This window comes from Crotalus tigris, unplaced genomic scaffold (assembly GCF_016545835.1).
Source record: "Crotalus tigris isolate CLP2741 ecotype Arizona unplaced genomic scaffold, ASM1654583v1 scf7180000024342.5246164, whole genome shotgun sequence".
NCBI lineage: Eukaryota > Metazoa > Chordata > Lepidosauria > Squamata > Viperidae > Crotalus > Crotalus tigris.
In genome coordinates, this window is record NW_024100512.1 from 4,016,075 (window position 1) to 4,043,540 (window position 27,466).

Below are 27,466 nucleotides of genomic sequence, written 5' to 3' on the forward strand. Positions count from 1 at the left end.
ATCTTGCTCTAACTCAGTCCTATCCCAAAGGACTTTAAGATGTTGGAGAAATCCCTCTTTGCCCAACAGAGAAAGATTCAGGAGCAAAACAAATCCAATTGTGGAAGCTTTGATGTAGCAGGAAGGAAATCCATCCCCAATGCCCCTCTAACATCAGATATCTGGCAGCTGAAAAGGAGAAGAAAAAGTCAGTTTGGGTGGCTGGCCAAGGAGAAGGCCTCTTTATCTTATAATACATGTTCAAGATGATGCCAGATGGGGAGAGAACAATGACAGCTCAAGAGAGATTTTTTAAAAATAATATTTTATTAGTTTTCTATATTTACAATTCATAGATGCTTGGTAAACAATGTGTTGTCTGGGTCCATTTGTTTTACTTCATAATACACATTAAATTCCTAATCGCTACCCCATTTCTCCAGCCATTGATAAAATACGTCCCATATTTGAAAACATCCTGTATCTTCTTTTTCTTTGATCTTCAGCGTAAGTCTATCCATTTCTGCACAGTCCAGTATTTTCTTGATTATCTCTTCTTCAGATGGCGTTTCTTTATTTTTCCAGTGCTGAGCAAATAAAATTCTTGCTGCTGTTAATACAAGCAACATTAAATATACATTTTCTTTATCGTATTTTTCTGTTATTATACCTAATTTTAAAAAAGAGAGAGAATTTTCTTATTGTTTTTTTTCCAAGACTTTCCACCTTCCACCCTCCTATCTTTGGGTTGGGCAGTTATATTCTAATGGATTTGTCTTCACCATCCTTTTCAGACTGATCTTGTCCAGCAGCAGTCTGAGGATTTGTGCTAAATCCTGTATTCTTTCAGTAGTATAACAAGGTAGACATCTGTAAATGGCACAAAGCTACGTGCAGAATAAACAAAGAGGAGCTGGTGAAGAGCAAACCAGGAAGAACGGGCAGTAGAAAAGCAATTGAAATCTATGTAAGTGAAAGATGCATCGTAAAGAAATAAGGTTTAATTAGTAGCATGGAACATTGTCAAGGAGACTATTGAGAGCACTTTGCTGAAAATATCCATTCAATTCATAAGAGTCAATTTTAAAAAAAAAAAAGATGAAAAAGCTTGGCTTAATCCAAAGCAGGAAAAGAATATTGTGAGGAGGAAAGTTGACTTTGTCACATTCATATTGTGACACATCTATTGTGAATCATTTCTAAACACTGTGAAATCTGGTAATCAGCCACCCCTTCCTAGGGTTATTAGAATTGGATCTGACACCAGGATGACAAAAAAATGAGGATAATTTTTCACTACTATTTCACTCATGTTTCATTACTAGTTGGATAATAAAACATCTGCAAGAAAACAACCAAGCTCAGAGAGCACCAAGGACTTGGCAACAAGGATCATTTTAATAATTTTATATATACTTTTTAAAATCACAGAAATGTAGAACAAAAAAATGTGCCCCATTGTTTAAGGAATGGGCAGTTGTAGAATGAGTAGCAGCCTAGCTGATCTGAAACTATGACATGTTACAGGTAGTCCTCAATGTTTGACCACCATTGGGATCAGAAAAATTCATCATTAAAGTGGTACAGTCGTTAAACGAAGCATCATGTGAGTGTGATTTGTGGTGTTCCCTGCTGGCTTCACCACTGATTTTGCTTGTCAAAAGCCAACTGGAAAGATTGCAAATGGTGATCAGGCGACCCCAGGATGTTGAAATCACCATAAATGTAAGCCGCCTGGATTGTAATCATATGACTGTGGGATGATGCAGTGGTCATAAGTGTGAGGACTGGTTGCAGGTCACTTTTTTCAGTGCCATCATACCAATGAACGGTTGCTAAACAAATGATCATAAGTCAAGGACTAGCTGTAATGTCCTCTTCCTCTGAGTTGTGGAAGTGTGAAGGAAAATGACATATTCTCCCCTCTTTTCCCTAAAAGCAGCAGAAATTTGGCCACGCACTCTTGAATGGCGGGCTCACCTCACAGATTAGTACATAATGTGGGTGCAGCTTCCCAGGGTCCCACAAGCCATACAGGTAGTCCTTGAGTTACGACCACAATTGAGCCCAAAATTTCTGTTGCTAAGTGAAACATTGTGTCATGATTCCGACAGATGAAACTCTTCAAAGAACTTTGAGGCATTGTTTACCTTAAAGAATCTTTATTCAAGTAGCATAACATCAGCACTTATATAGTCGAAGCCAAAATCTGAATTCTCCTCCCCTGAGCACATAGTATCAAAGCACAATTCCCTCCTCTAATTAACAGTCATAAATCACATTCTTCAATTAGCTTGAAATGCAGACTTTCCCTCCAGTTGTCCAACCCACCAATTCTTATCAACTCTTATTTCATTAACCTTGGTTCACACACTAGTTACAGTATTGTTATGTCTGACTAAACTCCCATGCATATTCTTCCTCCTCCCCCCCCCCGTATCATCTAATTCTAACTCTAATTCTAAGAGTAAAACATAAGAAGGAAAATGGTTGCATCTCCATATGTTGTCAAAGCAAAAACATCCGATGTTAGCAGTGTTGACACATTAATTAAGTGAATTTTGCCCCATTTTACTTCCTTTCTTGCCACAGTTGTTAAGTGAATCATTGCAATTGTCAAGTTAGTAACACAGTTGTTAAGTGAACCTGGCTTGCCCATTGGCTTTGCTTGTCAGAAGGTCACAAAATGTAAACACATAAGACTGCAACTGTCATAGACATGCCAGTTGTCCAGCATCTGAATTTTGATCACATGACCCTGGGAATGCTACAGTGGTCTTAAGTATGAAAAACGGTCATAAGTCACTTTTTTCAGTGCCATTGTAACTTTGAACAGTCACTAAATGAACTTTTGTAAGTTGAGGATTACCTGTACTTATTTGTGGCAAAGGATGTATGCAACCCACAAACAACCAGGGTCCTTCCTTTGTGCCACAAGCAAAACTGCCAGCTGTCAGTAACAGAAAACCATACCTGAGTAGCGTTCTTCATTTCCACTGATTTATACTGAAACTTTCTGGGTTCTTCAGTTTGGGCAGCTACAACAAAACTTTGTTGGATTATATTAGCAGCAGAAGAACAAAAAAATGTAGCACACAAATTGTAGTTCAAACTAAAAAGTGTGATTTGCAGAGTTGAGGAGGGGTCACTGAAAGGCCTCAAGCTCCTGATCTCACCCTGAGCCACCCGTGACCTTCGGCTAGAACAATCCATGGAAGGAAACCTGGTCCAATTAACTGATGTCTTTCTTGCCCTGGAGTTAAGCGAAGAGATGCTGACCTCCTGCAAGAGACTGGCTGGCTTGTTCATTTGCAGCCCTGGCAAATTGCTGCTCTCGTTAATTGTCTTGAGGGGTATGTGACACAGAGAGAAGCATCATGAATTATTGGGATTAAATCAAAGGGGTGAGAGCAAGAGCATTAAAAGGTGAGCTTACCTTCTGGCTAGGAAAGTGAAGGGAGGGTGGAAGCACACTTTATTTTCTTGGTAGGGCTATCCACTTTTAGGAAGGCGTTTAATTAGAGATGCTACATTGTGGATTTTTGCACTAAGCAGGTGGTTCACCTCAATGGCCTAAATGCCCTCTTCCAACTCTTTGATTCTTTCTTCCTAAACAATTGTGATGTTGTACTAGAGAAGACCATGTGTGACGCATAATGCACCCTTTTAAAAACTGGAAAAAAGATCCACATTGAGATCTGGATCAATCTTATCTGGGAGACTTTTAACAGTTCTAGAAACAGGAGTTACGAGCTTGGCAGCACAAGGAAACAACAGCAGCAACTTAATTGCCGGCCATCAACACACCAATCAAAAACTAAAAAGCCACACAAAACCAGAGCAACAAAGATGATCAGGGGACTGGAGGCTAAAACATATAAGGAACGGTTGCTGGAATTGGGTGTGTCTAGTTTAATGAAGAGAAGGACGAGCGGGGACATGATAGCAGTATTCCAATATCTCAGGGGCTGCCACAAAGAAGAGGGAGTCAAGCTATTCTCCAAAGCACATGAAGGCAAGATAAGAAGCAACGGATGGAAACTGACCAAAGAGAGAAGCAACCTAGAACTAAGGAGAAATTCTCTGACAGTTAGAACAATTAATCAGTGGAATAACCTTCCTCCAGAAGTGGTGAATGTTCCAACACTGGAAGTTTTTAAGAAGAGACTGGACAGCCATTTGTCTGAAATGGTATAGGGTTTTGTGCCTGAGCAGGAAGTTGGACTAGATGATCTCCAAGGTCCCTTCCAACTTTATTATCATTATAGTATATACGTCCAAGTGGTATTGCTACTAGATTTATCTCAGCTTCAGTTTGGAGGCTAACTCCTGCCTGAATCCTTACCACAGGCATGTAGGACCTGAGAGCTCCAGCCACTCCCCAACATTTGGTCACCAAATTTTAATACAAGGAGGATGATCATCTCAATTGAATCTCAATTAGTATGTAAATTAAATATTTGATTCTGGGCCTGCCCTCATGGAGCTCCTGAAATGCCATCAAAAGCCAAATGGATAGAGATGCATCTACAGATTTTCTAAACACAGTATTTTAAATGCTGAGAGAGTTGGGGTCAATGCAACTGTCAAGTCTTGAGCAGGAGGTCAGTCTTGTACCAGCTGATTAAATTAGCCAGGAAGGGCAATGGCCAATTAAGCAGGTGGAAGTCATCAGTTCGGTGGGAGGAAGAGGACATTTGATGCTAACTGTCTGGATCCTTTCTATATTCCACAGCAGTGTTTTTCAACCTTGGCAATTTGAAGATGTGGGACTTCAATTCCCAGAAGTCCCCAGTCAGTATGCTCCTTTTTCATTATAAGTTACAATTCAGGACAGAAGAGTGCTAAGAATCCTGCCTAAGACCTTTGGAAAGGTTATTGTCCTGGATACTCTGATTGCTTATCTCTATGCCAAAATATAAGACTTTTTGGGGGGGTGGTCTGGAACCAATTTGTTCTTCAGTGAACACAGTAATTATATGTCCTACCTTCAATGGCAGCTGGCTAATATTTTATTTTGCCCCCAATTCAATGGATGAGTGGGAAAACTTCAGTCTAAAGTGTTCACGGTTGAAGTTACTATTAATAAATTAATTGAAATAACAGAGTAGGATGTGCCCAGATTTGCTGACAAACTGGGTGAGATACTGGAAGAAACTGAACAAGAAAATGATATTGCTAATGATTTTCATTACCCACATTATTATCGACTATAAGCCACCAAAGATCCTCAACATCAAGTTAATAATCCACACTGTCCATTAATTTATATCAAGGAAGCAGCTACGGTGTCTGCTTTGGAGAATTACTTCTCCATTCCATGAAGGCAACTTGGCTCAGCTTTATAATATATAGCAGATTGGATACAGAAAATCATCGGCATCAAATTCCATCATTCATCAGCAATCATTAACTCAATGAATATTGTCAGGATGCATATAAAGATACATGGTCAGACAGACAGCATAGCAATCTCATCCTGTCCTTGGACACAATGATAGGCTGAATTTATTATTTCTCCCACTTAAGTTTCTTGCTGCTTAAGTATTAAGTTATAACACTGCACCCATTAGATACTTATGACTCTTTGTAAATGGTACCTCCAGGATTTGGGGCAAGAGACTTGTACGATTCATAGCCAGATTCTGAACAACTGCAAAACAACACTGCTTCTGCAACAGTTCACACAGGGGCTTTTAGCTTTGAACAAAAGACATCACACACAGTGTGCTGAATGGCTGCAGAGAAAGCTATCACAATTTCCCCCTGTAAGATGTCCAACAAATAGGTTATTTACAGCTGGCGTACTCAACACCCATTAGAAGACACTGTGATATTAAAAAAATGGAATGTGCATCACCACACAACTAACACAATTATGTAATTGTGACATGAACTCTGCCCAATTGTATCATGTGCATGTTTATATCTGCATTAAATTCATTTAAAACTGACATTAATTAACCTTGATTGTTTTTCGGTGACTCAAAAAAGCTTGGTAAAGGAGAAAAACTTCCTAAAGCTTTACTGTTTAAGAGGAGACTATGAGTAATGTTGGTGAACATAATCTGACTGTGTTCAAAAAAGATGAACTCTACATGTTACCTTCATCTGGATAGACATGTAAATACGCATAGCCCATCTCAGCTTTTAAAAAGCTAAGCAAAGTTTGCTCTAGTTAGGACTTGCATGGTGTTTACCAGTGATGTCCAGGGCTATAAGTGGACTACAAATGTCATAGCATATCCCAAAAGAGGACAGTAAAAGTAAAAGCATAAAAAAGTGTATTTTTAATTGCCTTATAGTTTTTGCTGCTTTAAGAGGGAGCCAGGTTATTTTCCAAAGCACCTGAGGGCAGGATAAGAAGTAATGGATGGAAACTAATCAAGGAGAGAAGCAACTTAGAACTAAGAAGAAATTTCCTGACAGTTACACCAATTAATCAGTGAAACAACCTGCCTACAGAAGTTGTGAATGCTCAAACACTTTAAGAAGTTTTTAAGAAGAGACTGGACAACCATTTGTCTGAAATGGTATAGGATTTCCTGCCTAAGCAAGGGGTTAGACTAGAAGACCTCCAAGGTCCCTTCCAACTCTATTATTCTATTCTGTTCTGTTCATTGTATTTTGTTTACTGTTTCTTGTTGCTTTTTTAATTATGTGAGTGGCACAGTGAGACATGGATGGCTGTATAAATTTGATGGATGGATGAATGAATGAATGAATGAATGATGTTTCCTAAGAAAACTACGTGGAACGTCAGTAAAATCACACACTCTCACTAAACCTGAAATCAGAAGGAATCTGATAACATCTTTTCAAAATAACAACTTTTTAAAAAAGATATAAACTTTCATAAATTACAACTCACTTCACCAGATGCACCGGAGCAGTGTTTCTCAACCTTATCAGATTGAAGATATGTGGGTTTCAGCTTCCAGACTTCCCCAGCCAGCATCCTGAGAATTGAAGTCCACATATTTTTGGTTGTCAAGGTTAAGGAATGAGGCAATGGTGGAGAGCAGGAGGAGGGGACTGATTGATTCAGGTTACATGTGACAGATGACAAGCTCCTCATCAAATAACAATTATAATGTGTTACAAATTCATCATATTCAGAGATAGCAGGAAACGTTTTGAAGGATTGCTCAATTCTGCTAGCAAAGTTTCTTTTCTCCAAGGCGGCTATTTTGAGATCTATAATAGTGGAAAGGTTGAAAAGTTTGATATTATTATTTATTATTCCTTTGTGTTAAGTCCTGATGTCAAACGTGATTCCATTAATTCTTTTGTACAAATTTTGTCCTGTTTGTCCTTTAAAGAATCTAGAGCAATGATGGCGAACCTTTTAGAGACCGAGTGCCCAAACTGCAACCCAAAACCCACTAACCGTATATTCCGGCATATAAGGCAACTGGGCGTATAAGACGACCCCCAACTTTTGAGAAGATTTTCAGGCTTTAGAAAGTCATCTTATACGCCAGAAAATACAGTACAATATTGAATTTCTGTTTATAGATGAGCACAATAGGAGCTCCTTTGCTGCTAGAAAGCTTTGTCCTGTCAGTGCTTATTTCTGTAAAAAAAATAGGGCTGGCCACTAGGGAGCAGATTGGTTTTAAATTCAGAGAACAGCTACCCGTATATTCCTGTGTATAAGACGACCCCTGACTTTTGAGAAGATTTTCAGGCTCTAGAAAGTCGTCTTATACACCGGAAAATACGGTATGTATTGTTGGGTGCCAGGTGGGCATGGCCCATTGGGTGGGTGTGGCTGCGGTGGTAATGGCAGACTGGGTGGGACTAAAAAGTTCAATCAATCCATTCCAACTTTGTGAGAAGTTGAAATTGATTGATTGAAACTTTTTTTTTTTTGCACACAGCGGCAGAGGCCTAAAGCAAAAAATTTTTATAAAACCTAACTGAAGGCCTAGGACTGGGGTGACGGCACACGTGCCCACAGAGAGGGCTCTGTGTGCCTCCTGTGGCACGCGTGCCACAGATTCGCCACCACAGATCTAGAGGAACATTGCTAGCAGATGATACATTACAGCAGTGGTTCTCAATCTTTTTAATGCCACGACCCCCAGCCGGTCGTAAGTCGAGGACTACTCAACCAGTCGTAAGTCGAGGACTACTCAACCGGTGCAGCAGCGTTTGCAGAATGGGACTTTTGGCGGGCTCAGCAGGGCAGAGACAGCCTAGACAATTCCTATTGGCTTTTGAAAACCAATAGAATTGGACTCTATTCAAGAGAGTCTATTCTATTGGCTTTCAAAAGCCAATAGAATAAAAGGGAGTAGCACAGCTAAGGAAAAGGGGGGGGGAAATGGTGGACTGCGTTGTTTGGCGACCCCCGTGAAATGGTCGTTCGACCCCAAATGGGGTCCCGACCCACAGGTTGAGAACCACTGCATTAGAGGAAAAGCATGTGAAGATTCTCTCATTCTTGTGAGTGTACTTTTTTATTTTTCATAGAATTTAGAATTAATTATTTCATTAACTAATTAATCAAAAGTATAAAACTAAATTCATATTATCATAAGAAATAATTATAAATTACTATAAACTCTAAACTGTAATTAATGTCACCACTGTTTGTATCTAAAAGTAATGTCTATGATGTTATAAAAGAAAAAAATACAATCAGTAAAAGTAATATTAATCAGTAAAAGTGATATACTTTAAATTGGTTTCCATTGCATTACACTGGTAATCAGATCAGATCAAGTTATTTATCAACATTCAAATTACTTCTGGCTACTATCTTTACCTTTTTAAAAACCATTATCTAAGCATTTAGGATTGTGTTGTTGCATATTAGGATATGTATGAATAAATTGTGATAATTTCTATTTCTTTGTTCTGGAAAGATTCCTAGGAGAAAAAAAACCCGAGGTTTCAATTTAATTTTTTTTTAATGTTTTAAATAATACTGTATATTTCTTTCCAGTACATCTGATTTTTTTACATAACCATCACATATGCTAAAATGTGGGAGGGAGAGAGGGATAGATAGATAGATAGATAGATAGATAGATAGATAGATAGATAGATAGATAGATAGATAGATAGATAGATAGATAGATAGATAGATAGAGATCTTATATGGCTTAACTGATTCTGTATAAATGTTTCAAATTTTGTTATTTGTCTTAAAAACTCTCCTGAGGTCACTTTTTATTTTTTTCCCCTTTCTTTCTTTGAATTTTTACTTACAACAATGTAGAGGAAATTTCAGCCTTTGTCAAATAATTCTTGCTGTGACTTTGATCTATTTCTAAAGTCCAGATGCACCATTTTCGCATATGTAATGACACTTTTCTTACATTAATTGTCTTCAAAAAAAAAACATTTGAGGATGAGGCTAAAGATGAAAGTGCTAAACTTATTTTTTTTGTGGAATTCCATGTTCTTAACAAACTGTCTTATAATATGTCCTTTTAAGCCTTTATCTTATTTTGTATCCTTATACTATAAATATCCGTGAAGTCTGTTGACTAAACTTCTAATATTGACTTTCTGTTGTTTGGGGAGATTTTCCATTTTACTACTCATGACAAACAGTTGCACAGTAATATAATTTAAAATTTGGGGTTTAAAATTATGTTTTATTTATCTTTTGAAACTTCAGGATTTTTTTTCTTTTACCGTAGCGTATATTTTCCTTCAAAATAAATTTATTAAATATTCTTTGTCAGTTTCTGATTTGGGCTGTACCTTCAATCTTGTTTGTGTACCTGCTGAGCCCTGTGATGGTGCTTTTGGTGTAAATATAAACTGCCTTACCTCAGGCATCAGATCACAACTTACTACTCAGATCACAACCTACTATTTGATAAGATAGAAAAATGTGGGTTAGACAGCATCACCACCAGATGGATCAGTAGTTGGCTGATCAGCCGTACTCAGCATGTAGTTCTCAATGGAACCGCCTCTACATGGAGGGTAGCGTGTAGTGGGGTGCCCCAGGGCTCTGTTCTGGGCCCAGTGCTCTTCAACATCTTCATCAATGATTTGGACAAGGGAATAGATGGGGAACTTATCAAATTTGCAGACAACACCAACCTGGCAGGAATAGCCAACACTCCAGAAGACAGGCTTAAGATACAGGAGGATCTGGACAGACTTGAACACTGGGCGCTATGTAACAAAATGAAATTCAATGGTGAAAAAAGTAAGATTCTACATTTAGGCAAGAAAAACCAAATGTACAGGTAAAGTATAGGGGGTACCTTGCTCAATAGTAGTAACTGTGAGAGGGACCTCAGAGTCCTAGTGGACAAACACTTAAATATGAGCCAGTAGTATGCTGCAGCTGCCAAAAAGGCCAAAACAGTGCTAGGCTGCATTAATTAATAGAATCAAGATCACGTGATGTATTAATACCACTTTACAATGTCTTGGTAATGCCACACTTGGAATACTGCATCCAGTTTTGGTCACCACAATGTAAAAAAGATGTTGAGACTCTAGAAAGAGTACAGAGAAGAGCAACAAAGATGATTAGGGGACTGGATATAAGGAACAGCTGCTGGAATTGGGTATGTCTAGTTTAATGAAGAGAAGGATGAAGGGGGACATGATAGCAGTGTTCCAATATCTCAGGGGTTGCCACAAAGAAGAAGGAGTCAAGCTATTTCCCAAAGTGCCTGAAGGCAGGACAAGAAGCAATGGGTGGAAACTAATCAAGAAGCAACCCAGAACTAAGGAGAAACTTCCTGACAGTTAGAACAATTAACCAGTGGAACAACCTACCTCCAGAAGCAGTGAATGCTCCAACACTGGAAGTTTTTAAGAAGAGACTGGACAGCCATTTGTCTGAAATGGTATAGGGTTTCCTGCCTGAGCAGAGGGTTGGACTAGATGACTTCCAAGGCCCCTTCCAACTTTATTATTATTATCTCTCCACCCAAAAAATCAGAAAAAAAACCTGCATTCCTTACCCATTAGCAGTTGAGCCACATTCAACATTTACATGTGACACGTAACAGACCAATATACCTTTCAGAATATTCTCATAGTCATACACCTGCTATATGTACAGAAAGCAACTGAATCCGTCCAGCAAAAGAAGGGTCCAGGACAGGCCCTCTCTGTGCTGGTGCCCATATTCTGACATCAGGGAAGCACCTAGAGTACTATAATACTTTTAGGCATTTTTTAAAAATTCACTCCTTTACTTAGACCTTCTATATAAATGCTAGAAGAATGTTGTAGTAATGGTTTTCTCATCCCACTCTATAAATCACTTTGAGATGCTACGGTAAAAGAAATAAAGATATTTATGAGATTAAAGATACGAGACAGAGGGAGGGGTGAATGGGATGGGATTGAATGAGTTGTTAAGATTTTGAGGGACATTTATCTGCAAAAGCTGGGAGAATTGTTACAAGGACGGGATTTCCCAAATGATGAAATTGGTTAATATAAATGCACATTGTTTTCTACTCAGTATGCAATTACATTTGTTATGGGGATGCTGCTCATAATATCAAATTATTTAATAAATCATCTCTGTTCTGTGCAATGGCTTAAACCTTTAATAATCATTCCTCTTCTTTTCCTTCTGGACCTGCCGCTGTTTTGTCTGAAAACTCTGATTCATTTGGGAGATTTATCCCCAGCTGGAAAAAAATATTTTGTTTTCCCCCAGCTCATAAAAATACAGTTCGTGGATATTCCTCCTAATACAACATGGGTTAGAGGAACAGTCTACCTCATGTTTTTATTTGTGTGTTTAGGCTGCCAAAATAAATAAGTTTATAGGTAAAATATTTTGCAGAAATAGTCAGATTCCCATCCTGAGAGTCACTCACAATAGGTGGCACATTGGCAACAAATACCTATATGAAGTGACAAAGGTCTCCTTTGACCTTAAATCCATCTCTGAATCACTGAGGATTGAAAGAGTTTGTCACTTCCAATAACTTGGAGAAATTTTCCATCCCATAAATAACAATTTCAGACTGGGAAATAAAATTGTAAAGACTTGGATGCATTTGTATAAATAATACAACTTGATTTGAGGATAAAACTCCCTATAAATTTTCCATTGATTTTGGTAAAAGATAGCAATGGTATGCTTCATCAAATACTATTAATTTATGTTTTCCAGGTCTTTTAATTCCTTCATTGATATAAATTTTCAGATCACTGATTCATGTTCATGGTGCTCTTGAGAGTCAGTTTGGTCTAGTGCAGGGGTAGGTAACCTTGGCTCTTTTATGACTTGTGGACTTCCACTCCCAGAATTCCTGAGCCAGCCAGCTGAGGGGAAAGGGAGAAGTTTCCAATCTGAGCCATGCTGGCTCAGGAATTCTGGGAGCTGAAGTCCACGAGTCAGAAAAGAGCCAAGGTTGCCTATCCCTGGTCTAGTGGTTAAGGCATGAGGCTGGAAACTGGGAGACTGTGAGTTCTAGTCAGCTGGGTGACTTTGGGCCAGTCATTCTCTCTCAGACAGACTCAATTCGCTGAGTTTTTGTTATGGGGAAAATAGGAGGAGTAAGAAGTATTAGGAATATTCATTGCCTTTAGTTATATAAATAATAAAGGCAGGATATAAATATATAAATAAAATACTTCCAGTGTGTATGTACGGTATTAAAAGCTTCAGAGTTGAAAATGCTGTCCAGATTTCAGAATTCTTGATGATCATATTCATGCGGTACCTTCAGATATAAAATGGTTTTTTATGTCCAATAAGATGAGCCTAAGCTGGCCCTAAATCTTGTAAGGGTATAAACATAAACAATACATTTGGGAAGCCATTTGTTTATTGGTTTATGTAGGATTCAGACACTTTCTACCAACCTTTGTCGTTTCCTGTCATGTAAAATCAATCCAATGAGGTAACAATAAATACTAAACCACAACAAAAATGTGTGGCCATCCGGATTAGAATGCCATAGAAATACCAATAATCCCAAAATGTCATTCTGTAAACTGTCATAAGTATTAGGGCCCAAATATCTTGGGGAAGAACTGTTCCTCAGGAATTTTTTAAAGGATGCCAAGATTGGTGCAAGGCAAACATTTGAAGAGAGCTCTGTTCCTTTTGGTTCGAGCCAACACACAAAAGCTTTGCCTGCACTGGCAGCTCATAACTTCCTCACCAGAATAGGTCAATTTGCCATGGCCAACTTGCAGTGGGATAAATCTCTATGGCCAACTGACCGCAAGACAACTCACTGCAGGACAATACAACAATTCAATTTAAGTATTTAAAGTAATTTAAAAATCATTTTAATTTTTGTCATTCACATGTCATTTTGTCCCTCCTTTTGCATCCTTTCTTTAATCATTCTATTCCTCCATTTCTTCGATATTAGTGTAACTCTTGTCCTGCGGCAAGTTGTCCCGCAGCAGGTTGGCTGCAATGAGATGGCCATGGCAAGTTGACCATGGCAAGTTGGCCTAGACCCCCTCCCCATTTGGGATGAAGGTACTGAATGGGTAGGTAGGTCCCAGAGAAAATAGTTCTGGGAGTGTCTAAGCACCAAAACCTGTAGGGCTTTAAATATGAAATCCTACAATTTGAATTGTACTTAGAAGTCCTTTGAAAAGCATCACAGAGCCTGTCACATTGGAGTTATGCAGCTATGCTGGCTCTTCCTTGTCAGCATGCAGGTTATTATATTTTGCATCAAATGCAACTTGCAAGTACTCTTCAAGAGCAGCTCTATATAAAACACATTGTAGTAGTCCATACCAGTAGTAATAAGGGCATGAGTTACTGTCATTTGGGTCTCCTGTTTCAGGTAGAATCACAACTGGCTGATCAAGTGAAGCTTTGTGAAGGTCCTCCTCTTTTAGGGGGAAGGTTATCCCATCCAGAGTTAAAATCAGAGTTGACAGAGAACCACATAATTTCTGAATAAACAGCAAGTCTTTGCTAGAATATTGTCTCAGCTTTTTTTTTTGTCAGTCTGTATAAGACTTTCATAGTCTATCTTCAGAGTCTTTCAATGGTGCACTCATCACCATTGTAACTGACGCCATCCGCTTTGCTCTGGTGTTCTCTTCTTTTCTTTCCTTCCACCTTTCCGAACAAAGCTCTCCTGAAAAGGCTTTGCTTATGTCTACAGTATAATATATAAATAGACTGTCTCCTTTTAAAAAAGCCTGTAATGGCTCAGTTCAGATTCCTGCTGTTAGAAATGCTCATGTAATGAGCAAAATGCAAGGTTATGGCATGAACTCAGAAGGAAGGGAGGAGATGTGTATGTGAAAAGCCTGTATAACAAAAACAAAAGAAGAAGGAGTGTGGACAGGTGGGGCCTCTTTCAATGTAGAAAACAAGAGCTGTCTTTTAGGCATATCATACAAGCCTTATTCCTAAAGATAACGGATAGGGCTAAGACAGAGCCAACAGAAGACTTGCTAAAAGTCTTCTAGGATTCCTATTAGTTAACTTTTAGGAATAGGGTTGAAGTAGAGCCAATAGAATACTTGTTAGATAACTTTTGAAGTGTTTATTAGTTAAGAGTTAGAAATAGGGATGGTATGTAGCCAATAGAAGACCCTTTAGATAAGTGTCCCTTTAGATGCCTATTAGACAATTCTTTTTTATCCCGCCTTGAAAAACTGTATAAAAGCTTGTTGAATCCTTTGTTGTGACATCTGGCATTTTGCTGGCTGGGACCCTTTTTGCCTCTTCAGCAAAAAGGGTCCCAGCCAGCAAAATGCCAGGTCTCAGAACAAAGGATTCAACAAGCTTTTATATATTTTTTCAAGGCGGGATAAAATTCAATAAAATTCAAGTGGGATAAAATTCAATAAAATGAAATCAATCCTGCACCCCGTGTCAGGTAGTCTTCATCAGCTAAGACCCAATTTTGGGGACAACACATGCACACCCAAAATGTTTTAATCTTCAGTAGTATTTAAAGGATTACTAGTAGCAAGCCTCCCTGGTGAAGACCTGCTATAGTATCCCCACAAAGCAAACCATATCATTTCCATCCCAACTTCATATGTGTAACCTGATTGAAAAGGAGCCAGATAGTCTTCTTTTCCAGATAGTCTGTTTCAGTCACAGAGGATACTCTGTGACTGAACCCCCACCTCTTCTCAATAACCATCCTTAAAAAGGAGATTAAAAACAACACAGCAGTTGTCCAAAACAGCTGGATCAGGGAAATCTTCTTAAGAAAGGGGAATACCACTATCTCCTTCTGGTTATGCAGATGTCTGCTTCCCTCAGTGAGGCCTAAACTTGTTGCTGTTCATGGCATGAGATTCCTGGGGGAATGTGGCAACATGGATGCAATACCTAGGTGGCAGAGAGCACCTGTTCCACTCCATTGCAATCCAAAGGTGAAATGAACCCAGATCATAGAGCAACCTATCACTGTTTACCCTGCCTGTGTGGAGTCAGGTGACCTGAGCAACTTGATCAGCAAAATATTGTACAGATGCATCATACTGGCCTGAGGCAGCTCTTCCTGATCACTTTCTCCTAAAGGGGGCTGGGCCATGTTTAACAGGACTGCTGGACAAAAAAACACCAATGCATTAAGGGCAGAAGACTACAGATACCTTCTCATACTGACATAGGTCCCAATGTGGGCTCTTCTCAGTGTTCAGCTTGATTCATTGTTTTTCTACTTGGGAACAATCAGTCACTCAGACTGCCTTTAACTAGAACTAAAATATAAGTTTCATAATAAATAAATCATCCTAATAAATCAATCATATCTACCATTTGGCCACCTCCAGATTTCAACTCCAGTCAGGAGTTGAGTGAAAGTGCCAAGCAGATCCGTGGGACCCTTCCAGCTTTTCAAATCTTTTGGAAAGACCTTGGCAATCACAAAAGCGGAATTTGTGTTTGGGGGGGGGGGGAAGGACAAGAAGAAACCAGCATGCGGAATGGCGTGTCCTGTGACATTTCACTGTCAGTCTTGATTTTAATAGACTCCCTCAGCTGCATTTACTTTTCTGACTGACATAAGCCTCCTTAACCTCATTTCTTTTTGTTCAAGGAGTTTTGTCTCTGAACTGTTCTTTAAACGTATTTCTCAAAGTACAGCTCTATTTTTCTGCTTAAAAACTGTGGCATTGTTTAATACCTTTATCTGTAAATCTCTGCATAGGCTATAATGGGCTTGTCACCTAGGGAGATGCCAAAATTCAACCTCAGATTCACTGAGGTATAAAATTCCACTTCTTACTCCATAAATCTCCAGCAAATACCTCTGTTATTTAACCCTTGACACTCTGGAGATACTATAGGAATTTAATGTTCACCAATGAACTCCACAAAGTAATTTACACCGTGTCACAAGTGAGTCTCAAAATCCTCCATTTTAATGTAGATTACTACTTGCAGCTCTCAGATGATAAATCCAGATGGATTATCAATGAAATCAGTTATATAGGATCACAGTGCAGTAAATTTAAAAGTAAAGCAAAAATAATATTCTCAGGCTCAAAAGGCTTAAAACAGTAAAGGAACAATCCAGCCATAACTAAATATTTTAACTCCCATTGATCTCAATAAGAGTTTTAAGCATATTCTCAGTTAAAAGAATGTCTGAATAAGCAGAGTGATTCCAATGAATTAAGAAGTTGATAGGCTTTATTTGATCTTTAACTACAACAATGGAAATAGTTTTTAACTAATAACAGAACAAAAACATCCCATTTTATTATCCAGAGGCAAACTATCCATGATAGATTTTAGAAACATCTGACATAACACAAAACCACAAATCAAATATCAAGCTTCCTTGACTCAACCTGGTTGCTAGGCAAGATGCGTGCTAAACAATTAATTAGATTTGCATTTTGTGTGAACCTCAGTAATGTACATTTTACTGCCCTGAGGAGAAATTAACCCTCATTAACCCCAGGGTGCCCTCTAGCTCCAGAAGGAAGGTGGCAAGGTTGTCCACAGATGTCAAGATGGCATCCACAATGGTGCAACAGATGTTTTGTCCAATTTTTATGGGCATTTCACCATTGCAGCTGAAAAGTGGGATATAAATCTAACCCATCAATTACAATAAAATAATGCCTCAGCACCCATTGCCTTTGTCTGATCTTGAAAAGCTAAAAAATGGGCCTTATTAGTATTCCAATGGGAGACCACGTGGTAGGCTAAACAGGAAGTTGAAAAAAATCTGGGAAGGCAATGGCTAACCCTTGCCAAGTTTGTCCAATTCATTAGTCATTGGGAATTAAATTTGGATCAAATTTATGCTTGATTGCTGCAGGATTGTAATCATGGAGTCTTTATTAGTTACTTACTATAAAGATATTCCTCTACAAGCTCATTCCTCTGACCAATGATAGCCTATGAGGGGAATGTCTAGCAAATGTACTGATACGTTCAGGCTAGTAGTTTGGTTAATGTGGCGGCAATAAAATCACTGTAATGAAAAGGGTATCAAATGTTAGCCTGGAACTAAGCAACTTATTTTCCACTGCTAAATAACAGAGACCTCAAATAGGAATAGGAAAATAGGAAATAGAAATAAAAAGATTTTATTTCCTCTCTCTCCTTTTGTCAATTCCATCTATCCTTCTTCCAACTGACAAAATATAATCTAATACAGAGCATGTTTATCTGTTATTTATTCCCGATGTCTTACTACAACACTACCCCATAAAGTTGTGTTGCCATGAAAATAAAAGGTTGAAGTCGTTACATTCCCAATATGTAGAACATCTAGCCCTTCATGCATCATAGGCCTCTGGTAACTACTTAAACTGAAAGTGGATATTAATCTCATAGAGTTTTCTTTATCAAGATTTATTACTTGCAATACTGTGATCTTGGAGAATGTCATAGTGATACAAGAATCCAATAAATAAACTAAATATCCAGTAAATATTTCCAGTTAAGGACCATTATATCTCTGCACACGTTAAAGTGGGGACTTTCTGGATATTTTTTCACACTTTTTAATAGACCAGAGAAAGATGCAATTCTCTTCTCTGATACCAAGTGTGTTGGCAATAGTGGATTGTTTATTCAACAGTTATTCAAACTCTTATCAGTTTGAAGATCAATCCTTATGTCATTTCATCAATGGGAACTCAATGAGGAAATCCAAAGTGTGGGATCACAACACAGAACAAAGCCCCTCCCCTTCATTTCTCTGCTGGCACATATTCACATACTTAGGATTTCAATTCAGATCAGTGCCCTCATGCAGTACTTTGTGGAAACAGTGATTCTGATCTTAATGGAAGAAGCATGTACTTGTGTTTCTTGTGTGATTCATAGACTGGCAATTTATTGATTATTTGATTAGTTAATGACTTGGGTTTATATGTTGCTTTGGTCAGGCAATTGGATCCCATCTACTCTCCAGCAAATCACAATTGCAAGGATACAATGAGTCATCATGCAAATTCTCCCATTATGTATTTGCATCCTGATGACTGAGTCATAAACTTTGACCTTTACATAATTATTTGTCGAACACACACCATTTTTAGCCTTCTTCTATTGCTACTTAGCCACATCCCAACTAAATACTGGATTATCTTTTTATATTCTAAGAATGCTCATGGGTTCAATATTGGGAACATTCTTATAGTTCAAGGAGATCCTGGAGACCAATGCTTTGCAACAAATAATGGCACATTTTTAAAAACTTATTCTGGTGAAGCAGGAAGGCTAATAAGCTCAGAAAAATGATGTCTGCAGTTGATGATCATGAGAACTAAATTGTCTATCCCTCCATTAAAATAAGACCAGAAACTTCTGGATTACGGATAAGTCAGTGGCCATCTTTTCTATAGCTGAAATTCTACTGTAGAATATTGGATGACATGAACCTTGATCTGCTTAGAGCAGTGGTGGCAAACCTATGGCATGGGTGCCAGAGGTGGCACTCAGAGTCCTCTCTGTGGACATGCGCGCCGTCACCCCAGTCCTATGCTTTCAGCTGGGTTTTATAAAACCTTTTCACTTTAGGCCTCTGCCGCTGTGTGCAAAAAAAAAAAAAAAGATTCAATCAATCAGTCAATTTCAACTTCTCGTGGGAAAAAAAAGATCTTGCAAAGTTGGAATTGATTGATTGAACTTTTTAGTCCCACCCAGTCTGCTGTTACCACTGCAGCTACGCCTACCCAATGGGCCACATCCACCCAATGGGCCACACCCACCCAATGGGCCATACCCACCCGGCAGCCGACAATGCATAAGTGGGTTTTGGGTTGCAGTTTGGGCACTCAGTCTCTAAAAGGTTCGCCATCACTGGCTTAGAGCTAGAATAGCTGCATAAACCCAACAGATATTGGAGTTGGATATTTCCTTTTATTACAATCTAGTGGCTCTCCAAAGTTCTGCAGCCCAGGGATGGTAACCCTAAGTCTTCAGGAAGAAGGCTTGTCATGCATTCTTCAACAAAAATGCATCCACAGGACTGGATACAGATGAATTGCATAATAAGTGCTAAAATAACAAAAGCGTGCACTCTTACTTTATGACCATGAGTACTGAGGATTGTGTTCAAACAAGATCAGTCTTGGAGCATCAGTCTGCCTCTCTGTTCCTGCAAGTTTGCCTATATAAAATACAGGGTCCTTTATATTTCTCTATTCACAGTAAAAAAGAAGGGATGGATGGATGGATGGATGGATGGATGGATGGATGGATGGATGGATGGATGGATGGATGATGAGCCATTAAGTCATTATTGACTCTTAGTGATCACAGGATTTTCTCCATGACAATCTGTCCCTAATCTGCTCCATCAGGTTTTTCAACTATGCACCTGTCACCATTGTAACTGAATCCATTCTCCTTGCTGCTGATTATCCTCTTCTTCTCCTTCCTTCATCTCAAAATTAAAAGAAAACAAGTCAGTGCAAAGATGGATAACTTCAGTGGTGGGATTCAGCCAGTTCACACCAGTTCAGTAGAACTGGTAGCTAATTTTTTGTTGCCCAGGCCCAAAATGGACTTCCAGAAGTGGCATCCATGCAGAGAACCAGTTGTTCACATATTTGAATCCCACCACTGGATAATCTATCCCAGAATTGATTCTTTGGGGGGGGGCATTAAGGAGAATGTATCTTCCCTTTCTTATCTCTGAGCTAAAACATGAGTATTACAAATCTGCTATCAGTAAAGAGAGTGTTTGCTGTTGTTATTATTAGAATGAATACATTACACACACTTTTAGCAGTCCTTTGCAATAGAAGCAACCAATCACTTCCAAATTATTTTGCTCTAAGGGCAGGATCGTTGGCAACTTTCATTAAATTAGAGCTCATCTGCCTTGAACTAGCAGCTCATATGCTAATTCAAGGCCTGAAGAAAACACCCAGGAGTCTGTGAGGAAGAGGCTTGTCTGGGCTCTGTTTAGGCAAAGTTGTCATGCTGTATTTCTAGGCATAAACAACAATGAAAGAGGAGGCAAAGAAAATATGACATTTAATCAACGCAGCATTCTTCAAACTTCAGAAAGGCAAGGGGCCCAACTATATTCTGACAGCCTGGTGAGAGTGGTCCACATTGGGCATAATTAGCAGGTTTGTGGCTAGGCCCAATGGCACCTGGCATAAACACCTTAGATTTAATTTAAATCGCTTCTTGTGACTTAAAAAGGATGTCTTCCAAGATAGGGTCATTTTTGGATGTTCAGACAGGCTTTCATCTTTAGAGAGTTGTCAGTTCATGTAAATTTTTCTCCGTTTGTGTGTGTGTGCTTTTTAAAACTTTTAATTAGAGCCACAAAGTTAATTCACGTATGTGACATTTTTGAAGTTCTCACCAGAGCCAGCGAGACCCGTAATCAGCATAGGTGCAGGAACTGTAACAGCTTCTCAGCAAATGATGTTGAAAGGAAGCCATAAAAGTAAGTTGTGTTACTCACAGCGGAGAGTGGATGTTAACTTGAGTTTCCCAAGTCACCACATCACACTGGCGCTCTCCAGACAATAGCTTGAGAGTTTAATATTAATGATCGTTTACAATTCCCTTTGATTTTCTATCAAATCTCCGAGGGAGCTAATCTTAAAAGAGGTTGATTATAGTAACCTCAGTCAGAACATTTCCTTTCTCCAATCAGAAATGAACTTCAAAGGGGTCAGCATTTCATCTGGGGTGGGAGAAAGTATCATCAGTGCTTTTTGGGTTCATTATAAATATAAATTTTCTGTGGGTTGCAAATTGGCCCTACTATCTGAAATGGCAATGCATATTATGAATACCTGTATCCACAAGTACCTCCCAGTTGGTTGAACGTAGGAAAAAATGTGTTGGCTTGCAAGATAGATCTAGACTGGAGAATCTAGCTTGCAGATAAGTAAGTATATATGTATATATACTTACCCTTAATTTGCCAGCTTTGAAGGCAGGAAAGATGGAGAGAGGGAGGGAAGGAAGGAGGAAGGAAGGAAGGAAGGAAGGAAGGAAGGAAGGAAGGAAGGAAGGAAGGAAGGAAGGAAGGAAGGAAGGAAAATAATTTATGTTTCTGAAATTATTAAGTTTGAAGTTTACAAGCCAGAAATCCTTAAGAACCTACTGTAATGGATCAGAATAAGAATGCTCTGTTCTCCGGGAGGGAAGTTGACAAACTATTTGGAAAGTAAATCTGCATGTATTTTTCATTTATTGTATCACATTTATTTACTTTGCAGTTTTTGCATCCAAGTCCTCTGAGCGGCGTGCAACAAAGTAAGCAAATAAGAATATCATAAAAAATAATCTCTTATCTGAATAAACATTCCTTAATTATTAACTAGGGCTTAAAAGGTGAAAGAACAAGATTGATTTCCCAGCTTTATGAAACACCAAGAAAGGAGGCGTTACCAGTCCTGGAGAATGTAGATAACAGAACAATATTGTACATAGAGAAAATAGGAGCTGCTAAATTGTAATCAATAAGAACAAGGAACCCAGTTAAGAGTAAAAGGCATTAAATTAAGATCGAGAGCCAGTTTGGTGTAATGGTTAAGGCATCTGGCTAGAAAAAGGGAAAGGGTGAATTGTACTCCCTCCTTTGACATGAAGCCACCTAGGTCAGTGATGGCGAACCTTTTAGAAACCGAGTGCCCAAACTTGCAACCCAAAACCCACTTATGTATCTTCGGGTGCTGGGTGGGTGTGGCCATTGGGTGGGCGTGGCTACGGTGCTAATGGCAGACTGGGTGGGACTAAAAAGTTCAATCAATCAATTCCAACTTTGCGAGAACTTTTTTTTCCCGCGAGAAGTTGAAATTGATTGATTGAACCTTTTTTTTTTTTTGCACACGGCGGCGGAGGCCTAAATCGAAAAGGTTTTATAAAACCCAGATGAAGGCCTAGGACTGGGGCAACGGCTCATATGCCCACAGAGAAGGCTCTGCGTGCCATAGGTTCGCCACCACGGACCTAGGTGATCTTGGACTGGACAGTTTCTCTCAGCCTTAGGAAGAAGGAGCCAATGACAAACCATTTCTGAAAAACATTCCCAAGAAAACTGCAGGGATTTTTCTGAGCAGTCTCCAAGAATTGGACACAACCGAATGCTGCAAAAACAGGGGGGGAGGGCTTCAACAAAGAAGCCTCCAGCTGAATGAATTGTAACATTAAAACTGAAATAAGGAAAGGCTACCTTATAGATTTGTACAGGAATCATACTTATATGACAAAGACTGGAAATGAAATATAATTATAAATATTAGGATTGGCTCACAATTTGACAAAAGCACAGTTATAAATTCAGTAAAAATATGAAAAAAAAAATAGGCTGTGTGTGTAACAGAAGAACAGAATTGGAAGGGACTTTAGAGGTCCCCTGAGCAGGGGGTTGGACTAGAGGACCTCCAAGGTCACTTCCAACTCTCTTCTTCTATTCTGTTCTGATCTACTCTGTTCTGCTCTACTCTGTGCTGCTCTACTCTACTCTACTCTGCTCTGCTCTGCTCTGCTCTACTCTACTCTGCTATTCTATTCTATTCTTCAAAAGGTTAAAATATAGATGCTTGTTTATGGAAAGCCTAATCTGTGTGCAAAGACTGTATCAGTGGCTGACAACTGGAAGGCTGCCATTACTACCATAAATGCCGGCGTATAAGATGACTTCCGCGAGCGCTGAAATCGGCGCCAAAGACGGGGATCATCTTATACGCCGAGTCGTCTTATACGCCGGAAATACTGGTAGTTTCTGGCGTATAAGATGACATTCTAGGAATGCGGCCCGGCTATAAAGACGGGGGTCGTCTTATACGCCGGGTCGCCTAATACGCCGGCATATACGGTATTTCTTATACAAAGGGGAAAGCAGAAGCTGGAATGAAAAATTGCAGGAGGATTAATTTGTTAAGTGTGCCTGAAAAAGTGTTTACTGTATGTTTGCTAATTTAGACAAAGCATATGATAAATTGGAATGACTCAAAGTATTTTTTTTCCTCCTTTCTCTCTCCCCCCCCCCAGTGTTGCAGTCTTCTGACTCACTTCCTGAGCTGAGCTGTTGAGTTCAATCACAGCGCTGCCAGAAGTTCCATTTGTAGCAAGCTATAGCAGGTGCACATGACCTTATCGAGGTGAGAAAATCTCTTCAGATGGATTGGGACCATTCCTGGAGCTTGTAGCACAGTCTAGAAGGACCAGAGGTACAAGTTGCCCTAAGTTCCCAAAAAGGGATCCCTACAAAAACTCTAGGATAAAATTGGTCACTACCTGCTACCATCGTAGTGTGAACCTGTAGTGAACATCTGCTTTGACAACTCCTGGAATAAGCGGACAGCTCTGTGTGATATCTGAGTCGCAATGTTCCCAATTCAGAGCCAGCTGATATAGGCTAACAGTGGGAATCCCAGAATGCAGATTGCAAATCTCCTGAAGAATCAAATACCGCATTATATAGAAAATACCTTCATGAATCATACTGAATCATAAAACAGAGGTATGAAGGAAAAGGGAAGGGTTTGGAGGAAAGGGAAGAGATAGCTAGTGGACATAGTTACATTTCCTTTTTTTCTCTCTCTCTCTTATTTCATGCCTTCAAATTATTTTGCTTACTATTTTTTAATCCTTTTCTGCAACTTGCAGATTTTTGCTTAACCTGAGAGGAAAGAGCATGATAAGTCTGCCTTTCTGTATTCATATTTGTAGAGTTCATATAACAAACATCTAAAAAGATTAAATAATGAAGTACTCAGCATTACACACACACACACACACAAACTCTACACTTTAAACTAAAGCTCAATTCTCTTCCTATTAGTGGAGTATATGGTAGGGGAAAAGCTCTTCCTTAATCTATCTTCTCAATTAGGAAAATGCAAATAAAGTGCTATGAGATATTAAAAACGATTATCATCGATCTTCTTAATTAAGCAATGCAACTAGGAAAGAAACACGAACAGTTCTGAGCCATTTTTGCAACCAGCTTCCGGACCTCTTTGGTGACATGGCTAAACTGAATTCCAGCCATCCTCACTGCACTGTTCATTGGATTTTTCTACTCCTCATACTGAGAGATATTTTGCCCTTGGGATTTTCAGCTTATTCTTGCTCTGCTCAGCCGCCCCTTGCTTTATCTTTTCCGCCTTCGCAGAACCAATCTCAGAGGCCTCCCTTCTGCTTAATTGCCCCAAATAGCAGGCAATTTCCTTTTGTCCTGATGATGCTTTCCCATGGTCTTACTTGGTCTTAAATGGTAGAAGAAACCTGCACACAGAACAATGAGCAGACTCATTTCAACTTCTCTCCTCTCTGCTGCTGTTGCTGCACTGTAATAAGTGACTCCCATCTCTCCCAATATGGCACTAAGGCAAACAGGACTGGCTTTTTAGACAAAGATGTCCCTGAAGACTACGAAGGGAAGGAGAAGGTCTCATTTCTATTCATGCTTTCTGCCATTGCATTCCTTGTTCATCCCCACCCTGGAATAACATCTGCATTTCCAGATACCTACAAAGTAGTTGGGCTACAGTGCTTAAAGTTACAGGTAGGTGACAAAAATCTCTTCTCTTTAAACAGAACAGCTTGCCGCTGGCCTTTGTAAAGTTCTAATAAATGTAAAAATGGGCTACCCAATTCATTCATTTCATTATTATTTATTTATATTAGTTACACATTTATATGCCACCCATCTCACTGTCAAGGGAATCTGGGAGACTTATGCAATGTCGAAAATAATAAAATAAAACAATTAAAGGTTTAAAAAAAATTAAAGCATTGGCCACTGAAAGTTAAAACGTTAAAATTGAACGACAAAGCAGACAAAAAGGACCAACGGGTAATGGAGGTGGAGGTGGGATCTTCTCCTACTCCAGGAGCCACCTCCAAAATAGAATGCCCCAGTTAGAGTCATTTTCTTAAAAGATATGCACAAAGGGGTACAATCCTAGGACCCTGAAAACAATATCTCAAGAGACCTAAGTTTGTCCTGATTCCCTGCCTCAGGGGTAGGCAACCTTGGCTCTTTTATGGATGGAAACTAACCAAAGAGAGAAGCAACCTAGAACTAAGGAGAAATTTCCTGACTGTGGGAACAATAGTCAGTGGAACAACTTGCCTCCAGAAGTTGTGGGTGCTCCAACAATGGAGGTTTTTAAGAAGAGACTGGACAGCCATTTGTCTGAAATGGTGTAGGGTTTCCTGCCTGAGCAGGGGGTTGGACTAAATGACCTCCAAGGTTCCTTCCAACTCTGTTATTCTGTTAAGACACAACAGAGAATGTTGGAGATATTGGAAAAGAGACAACATTTAGAAGTCTCTGTGCAACCACATATTTTATCTTATATCAGCAGCCCTCCATCACACATCACCTCCACTATCATTTTTTTCATGTTCACTGGTTCGAGGGTGTCTTTCCTCTTAGATTCTTGATGTTTGCTTCCATGTTATTGTTCCTTTGAGGCTGTCTTTTGGTTTTGCCTGGTTTTATCTTGCTTGTTCCTATGGGCAGAACCAATTTCTCCGGGTTTATTCTCAGATTTTTTTCATTTCTGCTTCTTTTAAGACAGCCCCACTTTCATTCTGGAGCAACATCATTTCCACAAGGCTCGTGGCATCACTGCATCAAAGCTAATCAAAGTGGCCGATTATCATTCCCTATTGTAAGATCAGGGTCAGCCAACCTTGAGGTGAAGTCAAAGGCTGTGGCAGGCATCTGAAGTAGAAGAGGTCCACCCCACAAGGCATAAGTGATGGCCTGAAGCTGTCTTTTCTCCCAATTTAATTAATAGTATTTTAGATGCTCAGTTTCTTCTGAGTGCATAATTTTCTCCTTTCAGCTGAGCTGTTTCTCTCTCTCTCTCTCTCTCTCTCTCTCTCTCTCTCTCTCTCTCTCTCTCTCTCTCTCTCTCTCTCTCTTTCCTCTTTCTCTCTTTCTCTCTCTCTTCCTCTCTCCCTCTCTCCCCCTCTCTCTTTCCTCTCTCTCTCTCTCTCTTTCTCTTTCTCTCTCTCTTTCTATCTCTCTCCCTCTCTTTCTCTTTCTCTCTCTCTTTCTATCTCTCTCCCTCTCTCCCCCCTCTCTCTTTCCTCTCTCTCTCTCTCTCTCTCTCTCTCTCTCTCTCTCTCTTTCTCTCTCTCTCTCTTGCCATTTAACTTACCATCTCAAAATGCCAAGAATGGAGGCCTGCAGTCATGTCCTAAGAAATGTAGCCCTGAGGAAGTAACCTGAAGAGCAATTTACCACCCGTTTCTCACTTCAGTCCTTGCAAAAACAAATGCCGTGCACCGAGGCTAAAAACCTAAGAAATCTCTTGGGTGGGCATTAATCAACCCTAACATCAGCATATTTTTCATATTTCTGTTTCAGCTCCCTTGCCAAGAAAAGATTCAGTTATTTGCTGCATGTACTGTAGGTGGGCTGTCTGGCATAGCTTCCAAAGTGATGGATATTTTTTTTTTTTTTAGCTTAGGATAGCCTTTGGGATGCAGGAAAAGGATTGAAGGCAAGACACAGCAGAAATATAGGGCCGGGGCCCTGTAAATAAGAAGCAGGAATGTGATTTATAAAACCATTTCATGCCCAAGTGGCCAAATCAGGCAGCCAAAGCCAGAGACGTTTGTTTCTTTTCGAAGAAAAATCAGGATTTTTTTGAAAAAATGAAATAACATGCACTCTTGAAGCTATCCATCATCCACAAAACCCTACATCACCACTCTAGGTAGGGATTGACAACCTCTGGCTGTAGTGCCATGTGCAGTCCTAAAACTAATTTCAAATTCTTCTTTAAGCCATCAGTTCAAATTACGGCCAAGAGGATGTCTAATAGCAACTCACTGGAGATAGAATAAGAATCTAAAAGGAATTTTAAAAATATTTTAATTTTTTAAAAAAAAAAGAGTGGAAAAGTCCAGTCTCTGGCCTAATCATCCAGACAGATGGATTATTCCATGGTGGAAGGAAGATATTTGTGGATGGAAGAAAAAGTGTTTTCCATACCTGTTTAGGGTGAAGGTATCTCACTCAATGAGATCTATAATGACACGGTGTGACTGTGTTCAAATTGGTTCTCTGGGTTATGTAAAAGCTTATATTTTTAAAAGGAGGGGTTGTTTGTTTTTTAAGTGGGAATGCTTACA

At 39.3% G+C, this 27,466-nt stretch overlaps 1 long non-coding RNA gene across 1 annotated transcript in view; it reads right to left on the reverse strand.

The window, feature by feature from the left end:
* The window catches only part of LOC120300540, a 124,714-nt gene that overhangs the window by 72,781 nt on the left and 24,467 nt on the right, over nt 1–27,466 (reverse strand). The window contains exon 2 of the long non-coding RNA XR_005554681.1: nt 6,851–6,938. This is a non-coding gene — a long non-coding RNA (uncharacterized LOC120300540). The remainder of the gene's footprint in view (nt 1–6,850; nt 6,939–27,466) is intronic.